Here is a 21876-nt window from a genome sequence, read left to right on the forward strand (position 1 = left end):
TTAAGCATTCACATGCAGGCAGCGTACATTCTGTGCCTTTGTAAATATGTTAACTGCTTCAAGGTGTTTGACAATAAGTCCTAGGCACAAAAACTAAAGCAGGCAAACAGGTAAACTCAAATTACCCTATAATTGTCCCAAGTTCCTGCTCTTCTGCTGCAAAGACATATAGCCTTGTTAAGTAAACTATGTAAATCAGATTCAAGATCAAGGCCAAAACGCTTACTGTCCTTTAGTTGTCTTTGCTGCTACACAATAGAATTGTTTACCGCTTTGATGCTTTCTCACAATCGTAGCAAGGAAAAACAATTCAGATCTAGTATTTCCTTGTATGTAGTACTAGAGCTCAACTGTAATCACCAAAAATATAATTCTGTCTTCCTTTCATTTCTAAAATAATATTAAAATGGCTCTTAACACAGTGTTTTTGAGCCTATTGTGACACGGCGGGAAGGGCAAAGAACTGTAAAAACGCAAGTGGCAGTCAAAAGGAAAATATTTTTAAACAACTTTATATCAACTAAAAATTTGCCCTGGAATTGTAAAAAGCCTATTGAGATTACCACATTCATATTCTTCACTATAACGTGCACAATATTCTATACCAAGGTGAGCATCAAGGTTTTATACATCTGTGCTGGTAGCTTAACATATTTTTCCTTTCTTTAAAGTCTTTGACTTTGCATATAAAACTTTCAGATCTTCTGATGCAGTTTATGCCCCATTGTAGCTATACATAAAATTGTATAACTTCAAAACAAAAAATTATTTGTCTGAAAGTTTAAGTCAGTAGGAACAAAGATACAAGCAAATTCTACACAGCTTTTTCAGTATCCACCCACCCACCATACACACATACTTTAATTAACTATTTTTTAGAAGCATAAAGCCTGTTAAGTTGATTAAAATATTTTCACAAGTTCAATATGTCTTCTCCTCCCTTTCCACCCTCCGACAGGGGGGAAGCAATAGTGCCTTCTTTATAGTTACAAATAACTGATGCAACTTCTGTTATCGCTCAGCAGTGAGAAGGGATACGACATGACTCTACTCATGAGAACATATTAGATGTTAAATATTAATCAAAGTAGCTATTAGAGTTCACATAAGCCATGGAAGTATTCTTGGGCAAGTATCCTGCAATACTTAAAGCGATCCTTAGTACAAAAATTCAAGGCTTTGAAGCTGTGGGAGCTTTTCTGCGACACTTCAAAACAAACTCTCAAGGTTCTGCCTACTACACAAAGCAGTAGTCAGAATAAACAGTTATCAGGGCCATCAGAAATTCCTATTCTCACACTAAGCATGCTGCAATTTGAGTAGGCCTCCTGCTGCAACTACAGTCTTTTTTTACCGTTCTTACTAACATGAAAATTGGTGAAAGAAGGGCACAGGAGATAAAAGGAAAGCAATCTAAGTATATGACTCCAGGATAAAGAGAAGGAAAAAAAGAAGATTAAGAGAAAAGAAGAAGAAAGGAGAAGAAGGAAAGGAAAGGAACCCTTTTAATTTTTATAGTAACAACAGCCTGAGGTGGGAACAGGACAGACTTCTAAGAAAGTGGAAATGTCTTCCTCTGAGAGGAAGAAAATCTGAAACTGCCACGCACCCCAGAGAGAGACAAGATCCTGTTCTATTCCCCACTATTTTAAAGGTTAACGATGTCTGGTGTCCATTATGTTCAACAACTGGAGAAATCCCTGAGAGAGCACTTTAGGATAGGTACTTACAGCCTCACAGAAAACCGTTTATACTTAACAGATCTTCCTTATGCAGGACGGATTCAGCCATGGATTTTATCACAGACATTATCATTAGCATATTAAATTCAGTGCAAACAAAAAGCAAAACCAAATAAATCCAACCAATTAAAAGACTTTCTGTGTCCCACAAAGACTATAGGGCACATCCACTTGATTTTGCATGGAGATCTGCTTCACAAGTCAGATTTTCATCCCTACTCCAGTAAGAATCAGTTATTACATTAACTTTCTGAGATTTGTGGAATATGGCAAATTTTATCAACAGAATGGCTCTTCACGTCTTTAAAACGGACTACCTGGCTTTTGGATATTTAACGTCATCAGCAATACCTCAGTATAAGGTGGGACCTATATTCCTCACAATTTTCACAACTAATATTTCACGAGTTACTAAAAAAAAAAAAAAAAAAAAACCTCAGAACCTCAAAGGACCAAATTCAAGCCTTGACAGTTATAAAAAGATTTAATGGATTTTAAATAAAGTATTTATTTGTGATGTAAATATACAGAACATATCCCAGAGGTGCTGCAGAACCAAAATATAAATTAATAGACTATATCTAGCATCAGATACAGTGAGGCCGCAGATGAATCACAACACACACAGATAGACAAAGAAGTTTGAGAAAGAGAACCACTGACCATCATCCTTAAGAGGATCTGATGATATATCAGATGCATGGATATATCTATGCATGCTTTCTTCTTGTCATTCTCTGCTCTGGTAGCTGAACCTACCTTTCCAGAAGATCAGACGTTTTGATTTAGATTCTGATAGCACTGCATGCTTTTAGAAAGTGGGACACTACCAGGGTTGTAGTACTTAATCTTTGTTATTCTTGTTTATGTGTTAGAGAGTTTTTAAAGAAGAAAAATAAGAGTCATCTGCATTACCCAAGTGAATCTCCTGAAACACTGGGGCAGGGTGGGGGAAAGACACACACAAAAAACCCTTCAAAAAACCCTTAGAATTTTCCTCCAAAACAAGAAAAAATGTTTACCTCATTTACCTCAACAAAGAACCAAGTGCCTCCTCTCACATGCAAAATACACGCCTTAAGGGCTACAGAACCAGACTATTTGAGTACCTTCTATCTCTCCAGGGGAATTTCATACAGACAGCACTGTAAGAAGAGGAAGGCAATCCTGGAAAAATCAGCACCTATAACGCAAGACCCATGAGTGCAGGTACACAGCACGATACAAATGATGTTCTCACACAACTTTTTTTAAAAGCTTTCTTTTCATTTTGACAAATTGATAACTTTGTCAAAAGATGCATCTTTATGAGAGCTTGTTCTAAATCCACAAGAAGCATTAAGACTGAGAAAGACAGAGGTAAGTGCATTCTGTGCTTTTAGCTACTACGCCTTGTGAAGTTTTATTCTCCCTTCAAAGAGCAATCTTTTGCAGGGCCATCTGCACAGCAAGAGAGAAGAGAAAAAGTTGTTTCTGAGATAAGAATGATATCAGAGAGGCGTGGGTATAGCCCTATGTGCCAGATGCATACTTTGAATTCCTTGCAGCTTTTTTTTTTTTTTTTTTTTTTTAAAAAGGTGCCCACCTGGCTGGACAATTGCAGCATCATTTAAGCACTTGGGACAGAGAATTTTCTCTGAAGGAAAGAGTACTGAAGGAAAGAGTAATTAAATTCATTTGGAATTTCTGTTTGTAAAGATTTCACTCTGGGATCAGGCAATGATACATAGTTATTAAACCCTCCAAAAAAAACCTTCCTCAGCTTTCTGTACAGTCCAGAGACGATACATGCGCACATATATAAACACTTTATATATATACACATATATATATATGTATGTGTGCACTCACATAAAAACCACAGTAGACCAATCAATAAGCCAGTTACTAAGACTATATAATTAATCAAAACCATAATTTTCCTCAAATTATTTCATTTCCACTATAATCTCTTCTGTGTGTTGGTTAAAAAAAAAAAAGGTAATCAGAGGAGCTCTGGAAACAGATCACCAGGTTTATTCAGCTTCATACTCTACACAGAAGCAGATTTTTATAGATACCTGGAGTTATGGCAATTCATATTTGATCTAAGGCCTGCTTTTCAAACTAAACCAAATACCAGATCAAAATATGATTATTAAATAAGCTACATGTGTAAATATAAGAGTTCATCTCTAAAAAAGCAGAGGAAACAGTCTCAGATAAACGTCTAATTAATTTAGGAATGATGTATATTAAAATAGTTTGGAATAACGCTAACTAGAACAACAGGCAGTCCTTCAGGATCTTCTTGCACAGGTACTCCTACACTGAAATCAACTGCTCTTTACCAGCCAAAGATCAAAAGATAACTAATCTATTTCTCTTGCCTTTGAATCTACAGTATTCCAATTTTAAACTTTTTAGAAACAAGTACTCTGCATGGTTTTGAGAGATATGTAATATCAGACTCACCAGCACCCTACCTTGAGGCAAACAAAAATCCCCAACCCAAATTCATCTTTTTCTCATTGCTTAGTGACTATTCATTTTCCTGTCTTCCCCCTTCAGACACAGCATTGTCCTCTCTTGCTGAAATACAATGTAAGGAGCAACTCTGAGTTACCGATCTGCTGTAGCTGCAGGGCCCTCCTCCACCCCGCGTTCCCAAAATCAGCCCCTCATTCTCTATGCATGTATGCTACTCTGCTTTTCTAATCATAGGATTTTAGTGGATGAATTATTACACTTTTTTTGAAGGGCCCCAAATTCCTAAGCAGTCTGGACAATTTTGCATGTCTTATCATGACTGGTAATGCCAATATTGTCATTTATAAAGTATGTTATCTTAAGTGATTTTGTATTTATTTCCAAATGATTAATAAAACATTAACAGCATTAGACTTAATACTAAAAATTCAGAAAAGTATTACAAGTACTTTGAGGGTTTGTTTATTTTGCATTAAGTATGTCACAGTACTAACCCAAACACTTAAGCACCTGCTTGATTACATTTATCATCCAATTTTTACACGCATTTAAGAACACCAGACATTTTAGCTTCTCTTCCTATTATTCTTGTATCAGCTTTCTGCTCAAGGAACTGATGAGGAAATAAGTTTGTACAGCCTACTTAGATCATTCTTGCTCACCCTTTTCAAATTTTGGCACCACAAAACTACTCCTGTTTTCTGGAATGCCAGAGGGAACTGGCATATGGGACGGGGACAGGATTTTTTTTCTAGTTTTTCTTTTTAGGATTTTTTGGAATAAGTTATCCAGTCCTGCTAATTTTTAAATGTTTATGCCTAACAGATGTTATTTACTCAAGGACTGTGAAATATTTCACATCCTTATGTCACACAAAATAACATCTGGAAAGACACAGAAGGCAGAACAGCAGTATTTACCGAACACTTACCCTTTGTCCCTTATCATCAACAACTTCATCCTTTCATTTAAAGTACATAACTCTTACAAGAATGGAAGAAGAAACTTGGTGAAAGGGAAAAGAAAGGGGAAAGAGAGAGAAACGGAAGCTAGAAAAGAAGCAAGTCATACCCTACTCTCCGCAAAAGATACCTTGTTTCCAAGACAAGCTTGGAGAAGTTTGGTTATTTAGGTAAGAGGGAAGAACTAATCTGTAGGTGCAGGAAATCAATCTCTAGTCACAAATTTTTCTCCAAAGATGCAGAAGTTAATGCTTAAGGCAGGACAGGGAAATACAGACCTGCACGTCCCTTGAAGAAATCACAAGAGACCGCTAAATGCAGTCTGAAAGACACCAATCTGATGATTAAAGACACATAAACAGCGCTGAAACATGAGGGAGAAATGAAATGATATGAAATACTTCAAGAGTAGACAAAATTATATGGATAGGAAATATGAAAAGAGAGATTAGGCCTAAAGTAAAACATAGTCCAGGTCAGGTCATGGGAATAATCCTTTTGATGAGTAAGACAGTTGAACCAGCGCTACAGGTTCAAACAAGAGGAAAGAAAGATATGGTTCATCTTTCCCCATGCATTAATCAGATAACAGCTCTGACAGCTTCCATACCCCAATGTTCAAAAAGGTTACTCACTGCATTTGCTGTGTTTCAGTGTTACTGGATTCTCACTTCCCTCAAGCTCACAGGCATATTTATGGTGGGACTGCTGTAATTTTTGGAAAGTCCCCTAGTATCTCTCTTCTCTACTTTCAGAATATTTCATTCAGGACAGTTTATTAAATTACATGCTTTGGGTTCTACTCTTCTGATTCCCATTCCCTTTAGGGTAGCTCACAAAATTAAGTAAAAAGAAGGGTATTCCTCTCTCACTGACAGAAAAATTATTTATACATGCGTACATCTGTATTTTCCCCCTTTCCTAAATCAGAAGAATAAGATTCCCCTTCTAAAGGTAATAGAAATTGTCACCTGCTTTTCATACTCCCTTTTGGAGGTGTGCATGGCAGGGGGCCGCAGAGGGGTTGAAATGAAAAGGTAAAAATAAATATGAGTATTCATGTCAAAAATGAATATGTCTTGAAGTTCAGACAATCCTAATGCAGGAAGAAAATGAAATAAATCCACATAGTGGTGGGAACATACAGAAAACTAGCCCTGGATTTACTGCTTTATTAACAGCAGGAAGCGAGCAAACAGTCACAAACTCCAGCTCCTAAATCAGGAATGAGTCCCTGTGAAACACCCACACACTAAATGTTCACGTGGGTAACTTTTATTGCTCCACCTGTGAAGTTTCGTTTCCTTCTTGTGCAAGGATAGGGTACATATGCTGTGTATGCCAGACTACAGAGTAAGCCTGAACTAATCCACAGAAACAGTCAGCAAATGCAATAGTCCATACACATCATTGTCTATCTTATTCTAGAAACCTAAGTAACTCTTTTATTATAAACTGGAAAGGGGAAGAAGTTTGTGTTACCAACTGGACAAAATTCCATCTAGTATAAATCCATAGATCCAATTACCAAGGGCCCTCAAATGCACATTGAGTGGAATTTCCAAGTCTTTTATTGAATTACTTAAAAAAAATATAAATGAAATCTGGAACACACTAAAAAGAGCAATGCTCTAAAGCCAATCTATGGAAATAGTAAGACAGACTATAATTCCATTTTTACCACTGAAGTTTCACATGACCTTAAACACCTCACTAAAGGTCATTTACTTCTGCAGTAAATTAGGGATAATCACACCTAACTCTCAGATGCGGGGTGAAGCATTTGCTAAGTGCTTGTGAATCTCAGGTGACAGGTGCTGCTGAACACCATGACAGCGTTACAGGTGTTGCACAGCTGCATTCCTCAGCCTGATCACTTCTCTGAAAGCAGGCCGTAAAGCAGCCCCATTTAATATTCAAAATGTTACCTGGAACACCAGCAAAGACAACCCATTCCTACACTTTTCCCATTAGCTAAATGGAAAACAAAGAACAATCTCCAAACTATATGCAATTAACTTCTGAACGAATAGCAAGTCTCCTTGTGCACACAAAAACCATGCAGTATTTACAGTTGCTCCAAGGCTTCAGGTAAACAATCTGCAGGATGCATACCATTCCCACTAGCTATTACTGTTTGAAAGAACTATCTAGTCACAAGACGCTTCAGCATCTGGGACAGACCTTGATTCTCCATAAACTTCCATAGGACACGAACACAAAATAAACAAGTGTCTGAGACTACCGGAGAACTCCTCCTTATTTATCCACATACTCACAAAGCAGAGCCAGCTCCCTAATAAACCAAACCTGGGGCAAGGGGGAACAGAGTTGCAAACGTATTCTTGTTGCCCACCTAATAACTACACATACACACTGCTATCGCGCCCCAGCGACAACATTATGCCTCACCTCAGCCTAGGTTTGCATGCTCTTATCCATCAGTAGTCATTTCTATCAGCAGAATAAGTACAATTACACACAAGTAACAAAGAGGAGGACAGGAGCCACAGTCATTATCTGGAACCGTAACAAAGGAGTTTATAAGGCCCATCCTAAGCACTTTTCTCTCACTCTAAAATATTTACCTCTTTCATAAGAACAACCACCACAAAAAACAGTTTTATTTTATCTGGCCTGACCAAGTCTGGGGGGGGGCGGGGAGGTGTGCGCGCGCAAATGCACACGTACATATTTTTGTTTGATGGAAACAATAAATACTCTTTCAGCTGTCATCTTTTAAAGTTTTTTCTTCTAAGGGGTTAAGAAGCATAATTTTTTTAAGAAAGGAAAAAAAAAATTTTTAAAGCTACTAGAGTTTAAAATAGCGTAACTGCATGCTTCTTGATCAGATTGGTTTTGTTCAACCTCAGCCCACAAATCAAAATATTGTCTGCTAACTGAACAGAACCTGAAACTGGTCATCTTTCACGTAATTTTTCAAGTACCTAAGGGTGCCCTATACATAACTTTCATTTATTAGGCATCTTGGTTTCTTACTCCTGTAAAGATTGGTGTCTTAATCTTGCGTCAAATAAGCGCTTAGAGTAAAGATATCGTGCAGGACACAAAGGTTTTACTTTTATTTGAAAATGTTAACGGCAGTAGTGAAGATCTCATAAAAGCTTTAAAAAGAAATTACAGGTCCCAACATCAGACTGGGAAACTCCACAGATCCATGAATTCTCTTACCTTCAGGAAGCTTTCGCAAATAAGCATAAATGATAATCTAGACTTACGAAAAAGCAGATTTTATCACCAATGAAAAATGAAAAATTAATTTTGAATGTCAAGAGAGACCACTAAGCAACTGACCCCCAGAGCTGGGAACAAGGACCACCCATAATTCAGCATTAACTTACCACACCACTGACCCTGTATGCCCCAACTTACCAGCGGGATGTAACCCAACAGACGCAGCTAGCATCACCTTATGCGGCACAGTCAGAAAACACTGCGCTGCCTTATTCCCAGTTCACATAAAAGCTATTTCTGCCCATGCTTTCTTATACTCCTTACTGCAGTAATGCCATTACTATCTTGTGAAGCGCTACCATGCTCTGATTCATGCCCTTAAGGCTCCTAACTCCTTCCAGTGACTAGACAGGAAACAGGTACACCACACACCAGGGGCTAAGTAGGTGCCTGAAGCAGACACTGTAAACTCGCATGAGTTAACGCAAGGCGTGACACAGAAGGCTCGAGTTTTAAGCACAGAACAAACCACAAATGAAGTTTGCTTCTAACTGCAGGTTAGTGAACAGCTCATAAAATATAATTGCTCATCATAAAAACAGCCTCAGTCTTAAATTTGGGTATTTCAAAAACAGTTTGAGTATTGTAACTATTCAGCGTTTGAGAAACATGTCAGCTAGTCCCTACAGTTGCATATTAAAGAGGTATCTGAAACCTACCGAAATACATAGGAGATGGAAAAGTAAAGCAGCTCCACAGGACAAAGCATGCCTTGCTGCTCTGTTCAAGTCCCACTAAAATCAGCTACGGACTTTCCTTTAATTTTCGTAAGAGTTAAATAAGTTAAAAACTTTAAGAACAGACTGTAATCATGAATTTCTGGATACATACTTCAGGCCCTGGTAAACTGAAAGTGATCTGAACACCCTACCTCAAAGCAACCTTGGTCTGCTAACCTAATACACTCAAATCGCTTTGACATGCCAAAAATTATTAAAAACATGTAGATAGTCAGACTCAGGTGCATTTTTCAAATACAGATCTTACTGCTTTACCACTGAGGCGAGAAGAAACTGCTACATCATATACTGTTGATCCATTCTTTGCTCCTCTGATACTCCTTTTTAAACAGCTGCAAACATATATAGACTAGGGTGGAACTAATGTTCTCAAATTTTAAATGAATAACTGACTCACTATTTCACTTTTCTTAAGTCGGTGTTTTACTAAAAACAGTCAAGAATAAACCTTCCCCAATAGCACATTGAAAGTATATCTACAGTAAAATTGAACTTCTGTACTAAACAAGACAAAAATAAATGCTTGGGTACAATTGCAGTTTTCTGGTCTAATAATTAAGAACTCTGTTCCTTCTGCCTAGAAATGGAATCATCCTACCACCCTTTCTGATATAGTAGGGACTGCTAGTGCAATCTGCTAGCAATGAGACCAAAGCAAAGCACTAAGGCCAGAAGCAACAGGGAAACAGGAGAGAAATAATATCAACATTTCTGAAGGGTGCCTATAGAATACTGAAAGGTCCCAATTTTACATGGCTCAGAAGAGATGCACCTTTAGACCCCCTTACTTTAAAAAAGGGCTACTACCCTTTCCTTACATCAGAAGCTCTCAAAGACATAAAATATATATACTTTTAGAGTTCATACATTTACCTATAAATATACTTCATACATACATGAGCATACACCACATAAAGAACATATGAGACAAAGAATAAAAAGGAACCCATTTGCTTTTTCTGCTAGCTCACCTTTAACTCTCCATGGAACGGACACATAAAGGTACAAATAGTCCCAAAACACGCCTATACAGCATTACATTATGCCACTTGTGAATACATCGCTGACCCTACTCAACAGTCTGCTTACAAATCAAAGGGAGAAAAAAAACCAAAACAAATTCTGAACATGATATTCCGTTTTAAGTAGTGAACATCTAAGTTTACAAGCAGCAATTTCCTTTCTGTATTTCAGGCAATCACTTCTGTGTAGCTACGTATTTAAAAACAGCAGAACCAATTTATGAACTCTGAGTTGCAACACCTATGTCTAAAATTGTCTTGAAGAGACTAAGGGCAGCTTAGTTTTAAATTCTCTGTTGGTCTTTCCCAAAGGAAGACAGGTATACTGATACCAGACACTTTTCTTGTCCCTTTGCATCCCATAACTTGTCACTGCCACTGCTTTTCAGCACTCAATGCAACAGGTACAGAACCTGGCTATAGCAGCTGCATATCAGCAAAGAACTGATGGCTATCGGGAAGCCAGAAAGAAGTCTCTTTACGTTACCAGGCATAACTGAAGCGCATCTCCCCTGAGAACCTATCCCTCTTCCAACGCGCACCGCCTGGAAGACTAAGGCCCAAACACCAAGCCCAAGAGAATAAGCTGCTGCACGCTCTTAGAGGACAGAAACTGCTTGTTAACCTGCAGCGAATGAACTCCCACCGCACTACACTAACTGAAATGTTACTTGAAGTCACAAAGGTGCTAACAGACCAGTTACCCGTCACTAAGCATATTGGAACATTTAAACCCTTTTTGTTACAGTGGCAGGAACCTGCCTTACAAGCCCAAGAAAAATAAATAAGCTACAATAGGTTAAATAAGCTAACAGGAACTCACTCTAACAGATTAATACTAATCTAATAATTGATTAATACTAAACTAATAACCGATTATACTTTTTCTTTCTATGTATAACTAAGAACGATGAGAGATGGGAACATCCTGTCTCTTTAAACTAAGAGGGAAAGTTGATAGGGTTTCGTATGCCCGCTAAGGCAAACAATTTAAGAGGAAGCTTGTTAGTATCCTGGAACTTCTTGTAATTACCAAGAGGGAGTTACCAGCATGGCCTGCATATGGCCAGTTGTTTGTTCTTCCCCTCCTCAAAAATACACCAGCAAGTGGAAATGTAGAAATGGAATTGAAACACCTCAATTTTGCAGCTTAACAATCCTGAAACAATCTGTAAGCAAACTCGAGGAATTACTGTTTTGTTTTTTTGGGCAAGTAGCTGCAAGATACAAGGGAGAGCGTTTTGTAAAACAGGCTGCTTGCATACCAAAGAATTGTCCGTGAAAGGGAGACCAAACCCAAAGTGCAAAATTAACAGACTTGTTGGCCAGCACAGTTACCAAGAAGAAATAAGAAACAGTTGCAAGATCCTTTTTCACAGATTAATTACAGGCAAGCAACCAATTTCATGAACAATTACATTTCCAATTTTAAGTTACGGTGGTGCTCTAAGCAAATTGAACTGTTTCCACAGCAGCACAGTTTTACTCTTCTTTTAACCAGGTTAATTATAATTCACGTTCAACTGCAGTAGGAGGAGGTTAACTGCTCATATTGAAGTCAGAGTCAAAACAAGTTTATTAATTTATTACTGAGATAGGTTTAACTGAATTGGTTTATGTGTAGACAAGACAAACTGAACCCATCTAGAATCCTGGTTTGCAGAGTCTCTCCATCTGAAGTGTTTCATGGAAACGTATGTAATTACTTTGATTATTTCTCTATTGTTAACAAATCTGGCTGTAATTACACCCCTTCAGTACTATTCTCCTTGGAAATTCCACAGATGTAAAGCCACCTGCAATCTCTAAGAAAAGATAATGAAGGGAAGGTATCTGAAGTCTACCACACAAAATATTCAATCAAGAAGGCACAGAAAAAAAGACTTTTATAACTGACACTGCTTTCACGTCTACAGCAAGAACAGAATCGAGTTTAAACAGCAAGAAAGAAAAAGATATCTGGGTTAGTTTTCAGTGCTAGACTTTGGTCCATATCAGTTCACGACGCTAAAACTTTTCCCAACTCATGTTCACAAACACTAGTATGAATTCTGCATAGCTGAGCAATCTTAAACCCTCATAACTCCTGTTTTATTACAGGAATCAAAATGTTACAATCAGAACTGTCTGCATTTTTTCCCTGGGGACTACTGTAGCTTCATTACCATTATCTAAAATGTACCTATAAAACTAAATTCTGCAGCTTACAAGGTTAAAACAAACATATGTGAACCGAGATCTTCTGAGTATCAAATTTAGTATAAATGAGAATACAGCCCTTCCAGGAGCACTACAGCCTAAACTGCTCCCAGACCTGCAGCAGGCCTAGAATCCTTTTCCAACACTATCTGCCTAAGAAAAATCAGAAAGCAGAAAGGAGGAATACATGTTATTTGTGAGGTAACCTACAGTCATGCAATCCTAATAGCAAAGGAATTAGAATCCTTTATACTTTGTCACAAAGAAGCCCCACGCATCCTCCCTGTCTGAAAGACAAAGAATTGAGCTGCAGAGGGCTTAAGCTAAGATTAAGATAAAAACAAACACACACACACACCCCTGAGATTTACCTTAATGTTCAATCACAAGCTGTAGAGTGTCACAATAAACGAATCATGCCAAAAGTTAACTGGGCCTCCAGAAAATGCATATCAGAGAAAGAAAGCGGACTGCCAGAAAAAGACCTTTGGGGAGGGCTCGGGGAAGGGGTTTGGGGGGAAAAAAAAATGCAAGGACAACCCCTAGGACAACACCTTCACCTCTCCTGTTCCTCCCCCACCCAAACCAGAGTTACCCCATTTACACTACAGTCTAAACACTGCATGACATTGGGTAGAAAGTTCTTTTATTCTCTTTTCTTTCTCTTGTTAACATATTGCTTATTTTGAATGGTTGTTACCATGTTGCTCTCTTTTCTCAAAGTTTAAGAAATTTGTCTGGGATACAAGCATGCATTTTCAAAATACCGGTTTAGTTATTCCCTGAAGAGCTGTGCAACCAGTAAGTTTCATAAAACACAACAAGAAAGCATCAAGTGATGTCTATTAGCACAGATATAATGTTGGATTTACTCTGTTCTGGGTATCCTGACTCAGAATGCCGACAACAAAGAGCTGATCCAAAGCCCTACGTTTAAACATGCTATACAGTTAGCATGCTGCAATCATACAAAAAAAAGTGTATTTATGAATTCACAGGAGTATCTGTCCACAATATAAATTATCTTAAAGGTTTTTTAGTTCATTTTTCAACTCCACAACACTACTAGAGACTGTGAATCAAGGACCAAGAAAATTAAGCATTCTCTTGGAAGACTTGGTTTGTCTTTTATATAAATGTTAGCTACAGAATTCCTGTTTGGTTAAAAAACAGGAGCAATCAATGTGTCTTATCATGGCGTTACTCAAACACAGGCTTTCAAAACTGAGTTTAAAACATGCCCATATAACCTTGGCGAATGATAACTTACAAGCTGTACCCTGGAAAGGTACATTAAGTTACAAAGCAAGAAAAGAGAAAGAACAAACAAATCCATTGTTACTTTGACAACGTACCTCCCCCTGAAATCAGACCAACAGCTACTTCTCTCCAGGATCAGCATTTTTCCAGGATTTTATTTATAATACAACACAGATCATCTATGTCCCATATAGCTTTAAAAAATTCAATTTTTAGATAATAGGGTTTTTTTTCCTGATTCTGTGAAATTTAAGCTCAAATCCACTAACAATAGTGCAAACATCAGAAATATCTACTGGGGAATTCATCTTACTTAAAAATAAAACTTCCAATATATAAGCAGCCTGAAGTACTGTAAAGAAAAAAAAAATCCACTGGGGGGGAACCCTTCACATTGAGGATTTTATAAATAGTTTCTTATTTTCACATCACACTTTTTAGAGTCACACATGCACAAAAGTGAAGTGATCTGAATCTACACCTGGAAGAAAAGCTGTAGAATATTTACCTTTGGGCCTTCTACAGCACACATTATTTTATTATCATGCTTCCCTGCCTCTAGACGTTCAGCTCCAGTACGAACACTGCAAATAGGAAGACCATATCTAGAGGGGATAACTCAAGGAATGTGAGGATGAATCAAATAAGGATGTGTAATGAGTGTGTGTGGATTAAAGAAAGTTTAATCCCCACAGCACTCTTACACAGGGCTAAAACTGTCCTCATTTGCCATAACAGTTCTTAACAGAATTTTCTCCACTAGGAAATCCCTTCACCAGGGGAAGCTATCACAGAACAGTGATTGGGCTAGCTCCCAAAACAACGCTTTTACTGCACTCTAAAAATGTCAAAGTACTTTTCTTCCCTGACTTAACTCAGTGCATCTTTGAAGGTGGCATCCAATTATTAAAACATATGCTTAATGAAAATCAAAAACATGCACAAGGGAAATTAGCGTGGTATAACTGTACCATTACCGCATTCCCCAAGAAATAAAGGCCCCAAAACATTTTGCTGAAAAAGGTCCATTTTTCAAATAATTTCACAAGCAGATTACCATCAACCCCAAGGGGGGGATGAAGGAAAAAAATCATTCATCCTAGGGGCAAAAAGCTGTAAAATTACCTTTCATGGGGGGGGGGGGGGGGGAGGAATCTACTCACCATCATGATAATTCGCATTGATAAACTATCCCAAGTATTTCTTTTGTGTTCATTCCTTCAAAAACCACCATCTGTATGCAGTTTTTGAAGACTCATTAAAATAGCTAACTACACTTACAGAAAACCTCAAGAGTCATGAGGGTGCTTGGTAACAATGATATGGAAGAGAAACCTATAAGCTGTCAATTCAGTGCATCACCATGAAAGTACATCTTCAGTGCCCTGTGCTTATTCCTCCCTCATAAGAAAGAAAAGAGTTAGCAGGGCACACAGACCTCCTCTACAGTTATATGCTGCAGATTTGATTAGAGGTCACAATCAGAGACAAAATAAGATACTGTATTGCCATCTTCCAGTATTTCAGAATGGGAAAGGATTTAATCCTGTGCTTCTCAGTGATGCTAAACATGAACAGATGTCAGATTATTCCCATCGCACGAGCAAGAACTCTTAAAACTCTAAGAATGCCATGATAGTGTTAAGCCCATTCAAGCAATGCAAAGCAATAGCACTACTTCTGAATCAAAAAAAAAAAAAAAAGCTCAACTGAAGATACCCAAAAAAATAGCTTATATTTACAGAAAGATGGAGATGAAAGTGGAATTTGTGAAGTGATGTAATTCAACGTAAACTGCTTTGTTTGACAGAGGACAAAAGAGGAAGGAGAAAAAGAATGGCTTTTTTTTTCTAAATAACGTTAAATATTCACTTTAAGCACTTCAGGCTTCAGCAGCATCAGCGCTCTGGGACAAGACAAAGAAGACACATACTTTAAGTTTTACTTTTCTATTCGATTAACCAAGCTACTTGAAACAGAAAACAGGGCAGGCAGAGGCAGTCATTTCACTGGACTGTCAAGGTTACTCCCCAAAATATTATGTTGAAAGAAAACTAATACACCATCTACACACTTCCCAGCCGTTTTTATGCTGCTCTCCCCCCCCCCCCCGCCCCAACTCACCCAGAGGAAAAAGGGAGAAGCGACCCTCGCCGGGCTGCCGTGGCGGCTCTCGGCAGAGCTCAGGGCACAGGCTGCCGCTTCGGGATCCGGGGGCGCAGCCTGCCGCTGCCGCCCGACTAACGGCGGGGCTGGGCGCCGCCCCGACAGCCGGCCGCGGAGCCCCGACGGGACGGCCGAGGGCTGCCCTCGCGCACACGCCGCTCGCCGCCTCCCAGCCGGCGGCACTCCGCGGCCGCGGGCCCTCCCGCGGGTGGGGGGGCGGCCCGGGACGGACGGCACGGCCGCACGCCCGTGCCGGGGCTGCCGCCGCCGCCCGCGGCTCAGCGCCGCGCGGGGAGAGCGGAGCCTGGCGGGGAACCCGCGGGAGTTAATCGTTAACCCTCAGCCCCGCTTCCTTGTAGGCAGTCCGGACAGGGACGCTCCAGGCAGCCTCCGGCGGCGGCGGCGGCTCGGGAGCGCCGCGACCCCCGTGGGAACCACCGCCGCCGCCGCCGCCCCCCGCGGAGGGCTCCGGCTCCATCCCTCCCTCCCTGTCCGCCCGCCCCACGGGCGCCGCGACCCCCGCCAGCGCGGGCACTGCCGCCCCACGCCGACTTGCCTACCCACCTTCCCGCCGGCTCCTCTGCTCTGCGCGCCGCAGCTGCTGCCGGGCGGACGGGCGGTGCGCGGAGTGCCCGCACCGCCCCGCACGGAGCCCGCGGCGGCGGCCGCCGGGCTGCCAGCGCCGAGGCGTGAGAGCGGCCCCACGTGCGCCGGCTGCGCCAATCGGGGCCGCCGCGGGCCGCCCCCCCCGCACCGCCGCCGCCGTCCCGGGGCCGCCCGGCAGCCGGCGGCGGGGCGGGCTGGGCTGGGCTGGGCTGCGACGGGGCCGCCGGCGAGGCGAGGCGAGAGGGGAGGTGGAGGAGGGCAGCGGGGCGGGGGCCCGGCGGGACGCAGGAAGCTAGTTTGGGAGGTAGGAGGAAAGGAGCGCTTTGGGACGGGAGGGGAGTTTGGGAGCGCGGGAGGGGAGGGAACAAAGACACCCCTAAACGCTGCTCTTCCCAGGCTGGGCGCCGCCGCGCAGCCGGGGCGGGCGCGGAGAGTGCGGGAGGGTCGCGGCGCGGCGGCGCCCGCGGGGCCGGCAGGCAGGGGTGCCGCCCTCGGTGCGCGGGTCAGCTCCGCGGAGCGCAGCGCTCGGCGTTGCTGCCGCCCTGCGCTGCTGCCGGGGCGGGGGCCCTCGCCCGGGTAACGGGTTTTAGAGGGACAAACACCCCCAGATGGAATGAATTTATAAAACGTCCTCTTGTGATGATGCTCGTCAGTTGCACAAGGCTAAATTTGACGAGGAAGGCTGAAACATGTTCACACCTTGTCTCGGAATAACCGCGGAGCAGGAGTCGGTTCTTGCTTTTTGAAATGGCCCAAAGATAGAGCAGTGCTAAAGCTTCCGATGGAGGGCATGGGTCAGGAAAGTAGGTGAATAACTGCTTAATCTCGTGCCGAGTTTCCTGAAAGGCAGAACCTCTACGTCCTGCTGAAGTGTTAGACTTAAGATACATAATACCAGAAGGCTGTAGTCTCTGTCAGGCTGCTTTCAGAGAATAAGATTGGAAACACATTTTGCTACTGAACTTTCCTAGCTACTTCTAATATTAGTGAGATTTGACCACCTTCTGTGCTATGTTACTGGAATTGCTGTACATGTTCACTCTGGCAATACTGAGAACATAATACTTGAAAACAATCGACTGGTTAGTATGAAAATAAACATTCTTAACATGTCAAAAATACTTTTGTGCTGCATTTTACAATGTTTAATTTAGATCCCTGCATTTTTGTATGCGTGCCAGCATGAATTGTAGTTAGTATTTATAAAAATGTTAGTTGATTTTTTTCTCAGTGCGTGTGTGTGTTTTGATCCTATCATTTAGTCTAATGGTTAGTGGTGCTGCACAGTAAAAATTGTTCACTATAGCCGCAGTTTCTCAGTCAATTACACTTTTTTATATGGTTGCTCCATTAGGCCTCTCTTGAAAATACTTTGAAATCCAAGGAATGACTCAGAGTGATTTCAATAGGTTTTGCATGGGTGTCCTGGAAACAGGCCAGTGTACTTTTGTTGTAGGCAACAGAGGCTTCAACAAATGCTGCTTCCCCATCTTGCACATAAAGAAGTTGAGCCACTAGGGGCCTTCAGTTTTTGCTGTATTTTAAAAATAAATTTCCAAAAGATTGGTCCTTTTCTTGTTTAAATCTAGTCAGATACTGGCTTACAAAAGGCAGTGAAGTTAACTGTCTCCAGCATCCATGGAATTTTGGCCCAATGCATAGCCATGACAGGAATCAGGAACACAAGCCACGGATTCTAAAAGGCAAAGTCACAAGCAAGATTACTTTTTGATGTAGTAGTAGGGGCAATCAGAAACCAAGTGTTAAGTTCTTCAAGGGTTTTATAATTTTCTTCCTCAGAAAGATAAACTTGGGAATATCCTGATATGTGATCCCTTGCTATCTACTATCTACATACTTTTAAAATGTGTTCGGATGACATTTTCTAGCTTCTGTGCAACCATACAGGCCAGCAGCACTAAAGCTGAGAAGGTCATGTATTGGCCTGATTTCAGAAACGAGGGGAAAAGAAAAGAATATGAATTCAGGAACACTAGAAATGAGAGTTTTCAGCCCTTCTGCCTTTTTTCCTTTTTGAATCTTTTTTTTTTTCCTGTAGTTTCTCTGTAGCTGATCAGTCCCATTTCAGTTCCACATTGGAATGTAAGTTAAGCTTTTATTTTTGCAGCTACCTGTTGCTCAGACCTTTCACATCTGTCTCATTTTTCTTTCCATCTTCTTTGGATCTGAAGGGATTTAATTTTCATAATGTAGTTATTGCTACAAAAATGCTAAATTACAGTGATGAACAGCTTTGGTTCAAGTTTAAATATGCCTGACATTTACAGTGACTTGTAGTGTTCTTGTAAAATGTCTCTTTGGATGTCCTTGGGCCTTGTCAGGCTGAGCGACATGCTTGTGCTCAGCCATTGTCCTCATCCTTCAGTTGGCTAAGTTTATCAGATGGACAGATTTAGCACACCAAAACCTTTCCGCAGGCTTCAGCCCTCATGCCAAACAGGTCTGGGCGAGTAGGTTTATACATGTAAGTAGCCCTAAACAACTCAAAAAAGATCTGTCAAACAACCATGTACAATTTTTTGTGTGTCAGTGGTATCTGCTGGATTTAGATGAGTAAATTTGAGAGCCCCAGGTCATAGTCTGGTGTCTTAGTGCAAACTAAGATAACCTCTGAATTAAATGTTCTTCGCAGCAATCTCCGGCTGAGAGGCAGAGAGACTCAAACCAATTTAACTAATTCACCAAAGCACATTTCTCAGAGCCATGAGTGTGGCTACTATTGTGTTCTGTCAACAAAAGGGAGGTCCAGAGTCAAAGGATCATTTTCCACTGATTTCACTGGAACTGAAGCACTGAGACATTAATGGGTATCTGGGTCTAAATCTGTTATGAGTATCCAAAAGCAAAACGTAGTCTTCACTCCAAAAGCAGAGGAGATTGTGGAAAGGACTTGTGCACATGATAAATAAGATTCTTAAAAATAAATTTCAGGTGATAAGTTGCTTCCCAGAAGTATTACCTCAAACGGACACATTTAGGCTAAAGAAATTTTATGCAGGCCTGTAAAGCAGGAAATCTAACTATTATAGCTATGCAACTGAACCACTGGAGCGCCTAGGAGTGTTGCTGGTAAACAGCTTGAAAAAGGAGCAATGAGCAGGATGTCTGTAGTCCATCAAAGGACTAACAAAGGACTATGCAAGACACCTGTCGTATTACATGGAAAGATGTGCAGCACTGTTCAAATATAACATTTAAAGATATGTTGCATAGACTGAACGTACGAGGATGCTAATGACAGGTGATAGAGTTCATGTTTGGTGCATAGGTAAAGTCATTAACTACCTTCTGTGCATGGCAGATGCAAGAGAGAGAGATAATAACTTACAAAAAAGTGCATGATACCATGTACTGATTAACTGTTTATAGAGGGGAGCTGGGTCTTGGACTTTGGATTTTTCAGGCTGCAGCTGCAGTGCTATTTGAGCCCAAACTAAACACTGCTGTCACCTGCACACCGTGCTATGCCTGCTAGTTATGGTAGTCCTCAAACAACATAAAAAACGTGGCAAATACAAGTCTGTGATTAAAGTAATTGGATGAGTCAGGGGACTTGGTGGATGGCAGCGGCAGACTCTAGAGCAATGGGCGTTCCTGATGCCTTGTGGGAAAGCAGCCAGCCTGGAAGAGGCAACAATAGGTGGGGTCTGTTGTGAGCTGACGGGGGAGGTATGGACCCTGGCAGGAAGTAGGAAGAAGAAGAACCTAGTCATCTGTAATGAATGTACCACAAATTTACAGTATATCCCCAATGTGTCCTTTGAAGGGCCATTCTCATCACTGTAATTCTGATGTAATTCTTTTTTGCTTCAGAGTGAAATAAGTAGTATTGCTTTTTCCAATGAAGAAAGCATGTGTGCAAGAAAGTAAATTGACAGTATTATGTCTCTGTTTTTTGATAGGTATAAGTTTTGAAACAGAGGTATATTTTCTGTCACCTTTGCTGGGCAAGGGCGGCTTTTAACAAAAAGAAATTTGATGCAGTCTGGTCCACAGAATTAAAAAGAAATAATAACATATGCAAGAAAAGCAGTATGCATCTATGCGTTCCAAAATTGATAAGACTGTTTAAATAAATAGAAGCTTTTAGATGAGAATAAGGTCATTTCACAAATTGCTCCTACCCCTTTGTTACCTAGGGAGGGGATTTTCAAGGAATTCTGCACTCCTTCCAACAGCAGAAAGTATTGGCAGGCCGCAAAGGAGGCGTTCCTTCTCTCCACCTTTATGGATTCTCTTCCTTTTCCTCATAATAGAAAACACCCCAAATACCTTCTTACGAGTATTCCTTCTATGAGGTTAAAAGAACATCAAAAAGAATTGAGGCTGAGAAGCAGGTCAGATTGCAGGGTCTATGAGAGATGTAAAACAAAGCAAGTGTTTCATCAAGGGAATCTCATCTGACAGCACCATAAAACAAGAGTGGGAATTTTCAGCACTTCAGAATATGAAGAAGAATACAGTATGCAGAAGATGCCATTGTTCTACAAGACTGCTTATCTGTCTTTAAAAAACAGACAAAATGAAAAAAAACCCTTCGCAAATTAGAATAATATTTCATCTTCATTTTTCTGTTCACTTGGTTTCTTCACTGATATCTTCTGATATTTACTCATTTCCTGTTTATATTCAAATTAATACCCTTCACTGAAAACTCAGGTTTCTTCTAAGCCTTATATCCAAGTGAAAATTAAAACATTTACATATGAGAACTGTCCAAAAGAAAAAGCCCTCGATTCAAATCTGTTTAAAATAATATATGTGTGTGTGTGTGTGTGTGTGTGTGTGTGTGCGTGCGTGTGTGTGTGCATGTGTGTAAAAGCTGAATGACTAGGATACATTAAGAACTGTCCAACTGCCTAAGATGAGGGCACTAGGGCTTGTTGTCAGAGCATATTTATGGACCAGTTTAAGCTATACAAGCTATAAAAGAATGGGGCAGAGAAAGGTGGTCATGGGTCTGCTCATGGGTCTCAGAAAGCTTTCAGGCATGCAGCAAGGCAGTGGGGGGCACAAGTGAGCCTCAGATGTCTGGGAAGAGTTTGTGACAGTTTCCTAACTTTTTCAAAAAGTTTACTTCTTAAAAATGATGTACTGAGATTTAAAGGAGCTTTAAAGGGTTTTCATTAGTGCACGCTTATAGGACTCGAAGGCCATGCCATTTTATTAGATCTGATTGACTTAGCCACTAATTACGAGTTTCTCTTAAACAGCAGATAAGATCTATGTAAAATGTTTATGATTAATAGGAGCACGTATGGCATAAGGCTGTGCTGTCATATGCTGCCTAGCCTGACAACCTGTATGACTTGACCACAGAAATTCTTATGTGATTTGTAATACGGGACTGGGAATGCAGCATACAATTATATATCATTTGCATGGCATGCCTTTCTGTTCATCATCACTAAATGTCTATTATCATAGCCCTGTG

At 40.6% G+C, this 21876-nt stretch overlaps 1 protein-coding gene across 4 annotated transcripts in view; it reads right to left on the bottom strand.

Annotated features, from left to right (window-relative positions):
* Nucleotides 1–16556, bottom strand: part of STXBP6 (syntaxin binding protein 6) — a 135045-nt gene extending 118489 nt beyond the window's left edge. Inside the window, exon 1 of one of the 4 annotated variants that reach the window (XM_068946361.1) lies at nt 16380–16556. The gene's annotated coding sequence lies outside the window, so the exon portion shown is untranslated. Of the gene's footprint in view, nt 1–15773; nt 15989–16379 lie in introns of those variants that run through there. The other 3 variants (XM_068946364.1, XM_068946365.1, XM_068946362.1) reach the window with 3 other exon arrangements.
* Nucleotides 16557–21876: the final 5320 nt, after the last annotated feature.

This window comes from Struthio camelus, chromosome 5 (genome assembly GCF_040807025.1).
Source record: "Struthio camelus isolate bStrCam1 chromosome 5, bStrCam1.hap1, whole genome shotgun sequence".
In the NCBI taxonomy this organism is placed as follows: Eukaryota; Metazoa; Chordata; class Aves; order Struthioniformes; family Struthionidae; genus Struthio; species Struthio camelus.